Genomic DNA, 7,951 nt, shown 5'->3' with positions numbered 1-7,951 from the left:
ACGTTAACTCTGCTTCTCTTTCCACAGATGCTGCCAGACCTGCTGAGTGATTCCAGCATTTCTTGTTTTTATTTCAGATTTCCAGCATCCGCAGTATTTTGCTTTTATCTTAAAACAGGTGATCTGGGTCATTGTCATGTTAGTGTTTGTGGGATCTTACTGTGCGCAAATGGCGCATTTCCTGCACGACAAGAGCTAGTGCACTTCAAAAGTACTTCATTGGCTGTAAGGCGAGTTGGGGAAACATCCTCAGGTCAGTAAAGGCACTATAGAAATGCACCATTGAAGCTCGATCCAAACTCGGGGAAACACACCTCATCTTCAGATTAGGCATTTTACAGCCTTCAGGACTCAACATTGAGTTCAACAATTTCAGATCATAACCACTTTCTCTTCAGGCAGCAGCTGTTGCTAATTGAGTCTGCTGCTGCCGTTTACACCTCCTCTTGGCCCATCTTTTGTTTCCTTACCATTCCCATTACCATTCCCTTATGGCTCTGTCCCGTGAAACCTTTTGTTATTAAACCTCTCCTGCCTCCCACCCGATCACTGACTTCCCCTTCCCCGCTTCCCCAGTTCTCGTTTAAAACCTGTCGCATCGCGAACTTTTTCCAACAAAAGTTCATCGGCCTGAAATGGTTAACTCGGTCTCTCTCTCCACAGAGGCTGCCAGACCTGCAATCTCTGTTTTTATTGTGGATTTCCGGTTGCGTTTTGTTTCGGTTTTCTGGAAATACCTGTCTTTCTGGGCTTGAAGATTAGGTCACAGTGAGTCTTAGGACGCTAAGGAAACGATTAACATGCACTGAGTTCGGCAATGTGAGTGTAAGTATTCAGTTGACTGATTCCGCGATTGGAAATTCCCTCAAGTGCCTTAACAAAAGGCCTCTATCTGAAGAAGCAGTAAATTCCTGGCGCACAGTTCGAATTAAGCCCCTCACTGCCAGGCAAATGAGGCTTCATGAGCTGTTTGCAACTCCCAGGAGCAGGTAGGCCCCATTCAGTCTCCACGGTAACTAAGTGCTTCCTGGCGTAGCGACGCGTTTTTGCACGTGTTGCCTCGTCAAAGAAGGGGACGCACTGCCGGCCGTCTCATCCGAGAAAGGAACTGCTACCCCCCCCCCCCCCCCCACCTCTCCGGGGCTGTGGACGGTGGGGTGTGGAGGTGGGGGCCAGCTTTTCGAGAAAAGGGCTGCATTTCTATAGTGCCAGGACGCCCCAAAGCGCTTTGCAGCCAATGAAGCGCTTTTCATTTCTCGAAGTGCGGTCACCGTTGCGACGTAGGAAGGGCGGCTTTGCGCACGGCAAGATCCCACACACGGCGATGTGATAGTGACCCAGATAATCTGATTTAATTGTTGATTGCGGGATCAATAGTGGGAGAACTCCGCTGCTTTTCTCCAAACGCTGCCCTGGAGACTTTTTTTCATCCACGGGGGGCCTCAGTTTAACATCTGAAAGCCTGCAAGTCCCGCAGTGCAGCACTCTCTCAGTCGTGCACCGGGTGTGACGGCCTAGGTTTTGTTCTTAAGTTTCTGGAGCGGGGGATTTGAACCTGTACTTTTCTAAGTGGGAGATGAGCGTTGCCACACACTGACTTGTAGTTGTGATAATGTTTGATAGAGAATTGCGGGGGGGCTGCATGGGGGAAATCCCACAATGTCAAATGCTGCTCATAACCCTCAGCAGAGGGCTTGTTAGGCCTTGTGTGGGTTAACCCACGCTTGTCTTACCTCATTGCCGAACTAGTTCCTCAGGCACCTCATGTGAGTGTTAACTGCCCTGTCCCTGTAACCTCCTCCAGCCCCGACAACCCTCCGAGCTCTCTCTGTGCCCCTCCAATTCTGGCCTCTTGTCCCACCCCGAATTTTCATCTCTCTGCCCTCGGTGGCCATTTGGACCCTAAGCTCTGGAATTCACCCTCCCCTCCCCTCCCCTCCCCTCCCCTCCCCCCTGAACCTCTCCGCCTCGCTCCCCTCCTTTAAGACACTCCTTCAAACTTTCGGTGTCGTTTTTTGTTCGATAGCCCTCCTGTTGAGGCCTTAAATAGCTGGGCGGAGTCAGGAAGGGAGGGCAGGCAGGGCCTCCATGTGCCACCTCATCGGAAGGCCGGCACCTCCGACGGTGCAGCACTCCCTCAACGTGCTCAATGAGTGGGGGCTGGACACACCATCTTCTGACTTGGAGGCGGGAATGCTTCCAATGGAGGCAAGTTCCAATTTCCATATTACAAAAAGGATGTCGAGGCACTGGAGAAAGCACAAGAAAGGTTTACAAAGATCACACCGGAACTGAGAAGGTCCGACCATCGGGGAAGACCAAGCAGGCTGCGACTTTTTTTCTCTAGAAAAGAGAAGGATGAGGGGGTGGGGGGGGTGACATAATAGAGAACTTTAAAATTGTGAAGAGGTTCAGTAGGGTAGACGTAGAGAAAAATGTTTCCATTTGTGGGGGGAGACCAGAACTAGGGGCCATCAATATAAGACAGTCACTAATAAATCCAATGGGGAATTCAGGAGAAACTTCTTTCCCCAGAGAGTGGTGAGAATGTGGAACTCGCTCCCACAGGGAGTGGTTGAGGTGAATAGTGTAGATACATTTAACTGGCAAAAGACAAAAAGGCCCGCATTTCTGTAGCGCCTTTCACAACCTTAGTCCCAAAGCGCTTCACAGCCAATGACGTGCTTTCTGAAGTAGAGTCACTGTTGTAATGTGGGGAACGCAGCAGCCAATTTGTGCACAGCAAGATCCCACATACAGCAATGTTCAGATAATCAATTTTTGTGATGTTGGTTGAGGGATAAATATTGGCCCCAGGACACCGGAGAGAGAACACCCTCCACCCCCCCCCCCCCCCACCACCACTCCCACCTTGCTCTTCTTCCAAATAGTACCATGGGGATCTTTTACCCTACCTGTTCACCTGGGTCCATCGCTCCACCATTGGTGGCCGTTCCTTCAGCTGCCTGGGGCCCTAGGCTCTGGAATTCCCTCCCTCTCTCTCTCTCCTCCTTTAAGACGCTCCTTAAAACCGACCTCTTTGACCAAGCTTTTCGTCACCTGACCTATTATCTCCTTATGTGGCTGGGTGTCAAATTTTGTTTTGTAATGCGCTATATAAACGCAGTTGTTGTTGTGATCGGTCTACCTCTGTTTATCTCGACCTGCTGTGTTTCTTTTTCAATGTCTCTGTCTCTCTGTTTCTCTCTCTGTCTCTGTCTCTCTCTCTCTCTTTTTGCCTCTTACTCTGTTTGCTTTGTGTTGTGCTCTGTCTTGCCTCTATCTCTGTTTCTAACTATCTCTGTCTCTCTCTTTCGCTTTGTCTCACTGGATTGTATTGTCGGGTTCGGGTCAGGTCGGGTCACTCTCCTGGGTCTGGCTTTCGGGCTCGGGTCCGGCTGGGTCCGGGTCGGAGACACACTGTAAGTGTTACATTTTGCTCTGCTGGGAACTTGAGTTTAGTAAATGTCAAAATTTAAAAAGCCTACATGAGCTGGGAGTCAAGGAGGGAGACTCTGAGTCTGTGAAGTGAACGAGTGAGCGTGTCATCACGTTCAGACTGCAGTTTCCTTCCAATCCAACCATCCAAAAGTGGTAAGTACAGTGAGTGCACTATGGATGTAAAATGAATGCTGTTAACTGGAGAACATTTAGCAGTGGAATGTCCTGTAGGTGGAAAAGGCAAATCTCCTGTTTGGAAACATTTCAATGATGTTGTTTTCCGTGATAGTAAAAGTTCATGTGGATTTGTACAATGCAAATCTTGCAAACTTCTACTAAAATATGACAGCAAAATGACGGGAAATTCATCATTACAGTGGCACACTGACAAAGTTGTACTCGACCCGCAGCAGGACCAAGTCAGTCGTCCGTTTGTACAGGCGAGCGAAAAAAAAACATACCCACTCACAGGAAATCACAAATTAAGACAAATGTGCGATTCTCTTTTGCAAGGGGTATTTGACCTTTTCAAACTGTCTCTGGTGAAATAATAACAAGAAATGCTGGAAATACTCAGCAGGTCTGGCAGCATCTGTGGAGAGAGAAGCAGAGTTAACGTTTCGGGTCAGTGACCCTTCGCAGGTCTGGCAGCATCTGTGGAGAGAGAAGCAGAGTTAACGTTTCGGGTCAGTGACCCTTCGCAGGTCTGGCAGCATCTGTGGAGAGAGAAGCAGAGTTAACGTTTCGGGTCAGTGACCCTTCGCAGGTCTGGCAGCATCTGTGGAGAGAGAAGCAGAGTTAACGTTTCGGGTCAGTGACCCTTCGCAGGTCTGGCAGCATCTGTGGAGAGAGAAGCAGAGTTAACGTTTCAGGTCAGTGACCCTTCGCAGGTCTGGCAGCATCTGTGGAGAGAGAAGCAGAGTTAACGTTTCGGGTCAGTGACCCTTCGCAGGTCTGGCAGCATCTGTGGAGAGAGAAGCAGAGTTAACGTTTCGGGTCAGTGACCCTTCGCAGGTCTGGCAGCATCTGTGGAGAGAGAAGCAGAGTTAACGTTTCGGGTCAGTGACCCTTCATCAGAACTGGCAATTATTAGAAATGTAAAAGTTTTTAAGCAGGTAAAGCGGGGGTGGGGCTAGAGATAACAAAGGTGTTGATAGGGAAAGGTCACAGAATAGCTGACCAGAAGGTCATGGAGCAAAGATATGTTAATGGTATGTTGAAAGACAAAACATTAGTACAGAAAGGGTGTTAATGGACTGAAAACATGAAAAAAAAGTGGGTAAGCAAACTGAACAAACTAAGATAAAATAAAACAAAATAAACACAAAAAAAAAGAAAAAAGAACTAAAAATGAAAGTAAAATGGGGGGCTGTCATGCTCTGAAATTATTGAACTCAATGTTCAGTCCGGCAGGCTGTAGTGTGCCTAATCGGTAAATGAGATGCTGTTCCTCGAGCTTGCGTTGATGTTCACTGGAACACTGCGGCAATCCCAGGACAGAGATGTGAGCATGAGAGCAGGGGGGGAGTGTTGAAATGGCCAGCAACCGGAAGCTCGGGGTCCTGCTTGCGGACTGAGCGGAGATGTTCCGCAAAGCGGTCACCCGGTCTGCGTTTGGTCTCCCCAATGTAGAGAAGACCACATTGTGAGCAGCGAATACAGTATACTACATTGAAAGAAGTACAAGTAAATCGCTGCTTCACCTGAAAGGAGTGTTTGGGGCCTGGGATAGTGAGGAGAGAGGAGGTAAATGGGCAGGTATTACACCTCCTGTCTTGTGGTGTTTTTTTCTCTCTGCCTGTAAGCTCTTTTTTCCTTTCTGGAAGTTTGCAGTTTATTGTTGCAGAGCTTAGTATTTATCTTTAACAGCTCAACACTAGCTCCTGCAGGAGGGGAGAAATTTGACCAAAAAAAAAGCAGTAAAGTATTGTGATAAAAATAGAGGAAGAAAGAGAATGGGAACGGCATTCATTCATTTCTCCATTGCTGTTAGTTACAGCCGTGGTTCTAGGTTAGAAAACAGAAAGCTAACTGGCTTCATGGTTGATAACTGCTCAGCAATTCACCACCAACAGTTCAACGATAACCAAGTTTATTCAACTGGAGCAGGTGGATGAAAATTAACCAGAAACCAAGAAAATTCCTGCAGTCATAATTGTGCTTTAATCATTTACAATGCTCTCAAAATCAATCAGTTACTTCTCACTGCCGTGAACATTTCATTCATTTTCTCAGTGATCAGTGACTTGGAGACTGAGAAGCTGCACTGATTGATAACTTCCATTTGAGAATCATTACATATCTTTCTGCAGCCAGTGTCTGCTCGGCACAAACACTAAAGACCTGCGCTAGACAGAAACCAATTACAATGTCTGGTAACTTAAAGAGAACTAAAACTGGGAAGGTTTTCTGTAAATCTCTTCACATCTTATCCACATCTGTCCCACTCCCCCGCCTTTTCCCCATCGCCCTATAGATTTTTTTCCCCCTTCTGATAATTATCCAATCCCCTCTTGAAAGCCCCGATTGAGCCTGCCTCCACCACACTCTCAGCCAGTGCATTCCAGATCCCAACCACTAGCTGCGTAAAATAGTTTTTTCTCATGTCGACTCTGGAGCCTTTGCCGATCACCTTCAATCGGTGTCCTCTGGTTCATATATTCCTTGCTTTTGTACTCTGTGCCTCCACTTATAAAGCCCAGGACCCTGAATGCCATTTTAACTGCATTCTCAACCTGTCCTGCCACCTTCAACGATTAGTACACATGCACCCCCCAGGTCTCTCTGTTCCTGCACCCCCTTTCGAATTGTACCCTTTATTTTATATTGCCTCTCCTTGTTCTTCCTACCAAAATGAATGTTACACCCCATTGTATTGAAGGAGCTCCTTACTCTCATTATGATAGCACATGAGTGAGAACCACTTGGCTAAGTTACCTCCAATGGAATCAGAACTCAACAAGGGCTCAGTATCTCGAGGAGGGAAGACAGCAATTGCGAAAGAAAAGTGTACGAGTTTTTATTGCCCCATACTGACCTTCCCAGTGCAGTTCTGAGGGAGTGCTACACTGTCAGAGGTACCACCTTTTGGACGAGATGTAAGACCATCTGCCCTCTCAGGCAGAGATAAAAGATCCCACGGCCCCCTATTGGAAGAAGAGTGGGGGTGGTGGGGGGGTGGGGTTCCTCCCCAGTGTTGTGGACAATATTTATCCCTCAAACAACAGCACAAAAAAAAAATCTGATGATCTGGTCATTATCACTTTGCTGTTTGTGGGATCTTGCTTTGCGCAAATTGGCTGCTGTGTTTTCCACATCAGTGACTACACTTCACAAAGTACTTCATTGGCTGTAAAAGCACTTTGAGACGTCCTGAGGTTGTGAAAGGTGCTATATAAATGCAGGTCTTTTTTTCCGCTGCCTCTGTTTCTCTCTGTCTCCCCGCCTCTGTTTCTGTCTGTCTCCCTGACTGTTTCTCTCTGTCTCTCCGTCTCTGTTTCTCTCTGTCTCCCCGTCTCTGTTTCTCTCTGTCTCCCCGTCTCGGTTTCTCTCTGTCTCCCCGTCTCGGTTTCTCTCTGTCTCCCCGTCTCGGTTTCTCTCTGTCTCCCTGTCTCGGTTTCTCGCTGTCTCCCCGTCTCTGTTTCTCTCTGTATCCCCGCCTCTGTTTCTCTCTTTGTCTCCCCGTCTCTGTTTCTCTCTGTCTCCCCGCCTCTGTTTCTCTCTGTCTCCCCGCCTCTGTTTCTCTCTGTCTCCCCGCCTCTGTTTCTCTCTGTCTCCCCGTCTCTGTTTCTCTCTGTCTCCCCGTCTCTGTTTCTCTCTGTCTCCCCGTCTCTGTTTCTCTCTGTCTCTCTGTCTCTGTTTCTCGCTGTCTCCCCGTCTCTGTTTCTCGCTGTCTCCCCGTCTCGGTTTCTCTCTGTCTCCCCGTCTCTGTTTCTCTCTGTCTCCCCGTCTCTGTTTCTCTCTGTCTCCCCGTCTCTGTTTCTCGCTGTCTCCCCGTCTCTGTTTCTCGCTGTCTCCCCGTCTCTGTTTCTCGCTGTCTCCCCGTCTCAGTTTCTCGCTGTCTCCCCGTCTCTGTTTCTCGCTGTCTCTCCGTCTCTGTTTCTCGCTGTCTCTCCGTCTCTGTTTCTCTTTCTCCTTTCTATCTATCTCTGTTTCTGTTGCTCCCTATGTCTGTCTTTTACTCTCTCTCTCTCTCTCTCTCAATGGGCAATGTGAGTGTCCTTTCTGATTGTGATTCAGCAACAATATTTACGTTTGCGAGTGAGTGGTGTTTTTTTCCAGAAATTCCCTGCAGAAATCCTATGCTTTCCCTCCCTTCAAAATCATGAGGGGTCTGGACAGAGTAGATAGAGAGAAACTGTTCCCACTTGTGAAAGGATCGAGAACGAGAGAGCACAGACTTAAACTATTTGGTAAGAGAAGCAACAGTGACATGAGAATAAACTTTTCCACACAGCGAGTGGTTAAGGTCTGGAATGCGCTGCCTGAGAACATGGTGGAGGCAGGTTCA

Source organism: Heterodontus francisci, chromosome 48, assembly GCF_036365525.1.
Source record: "Heterodontus francisci isolate sHetFra1 chromosome 48, sHetFra1.hap1, whole genome shotgun sequence".
Classification (NCBI taxonomy): Eukaryota; Metazoa; Chordata; class Chondrichthyes; order Heterodontiformes; family Heterodontidae; genus Heterodontus; species Heterodontus francisci.
The sequence above is the reverse complement of the archived record's forward strand: the minus strand, read 5'-3'. Positions refer to the sequence as shown.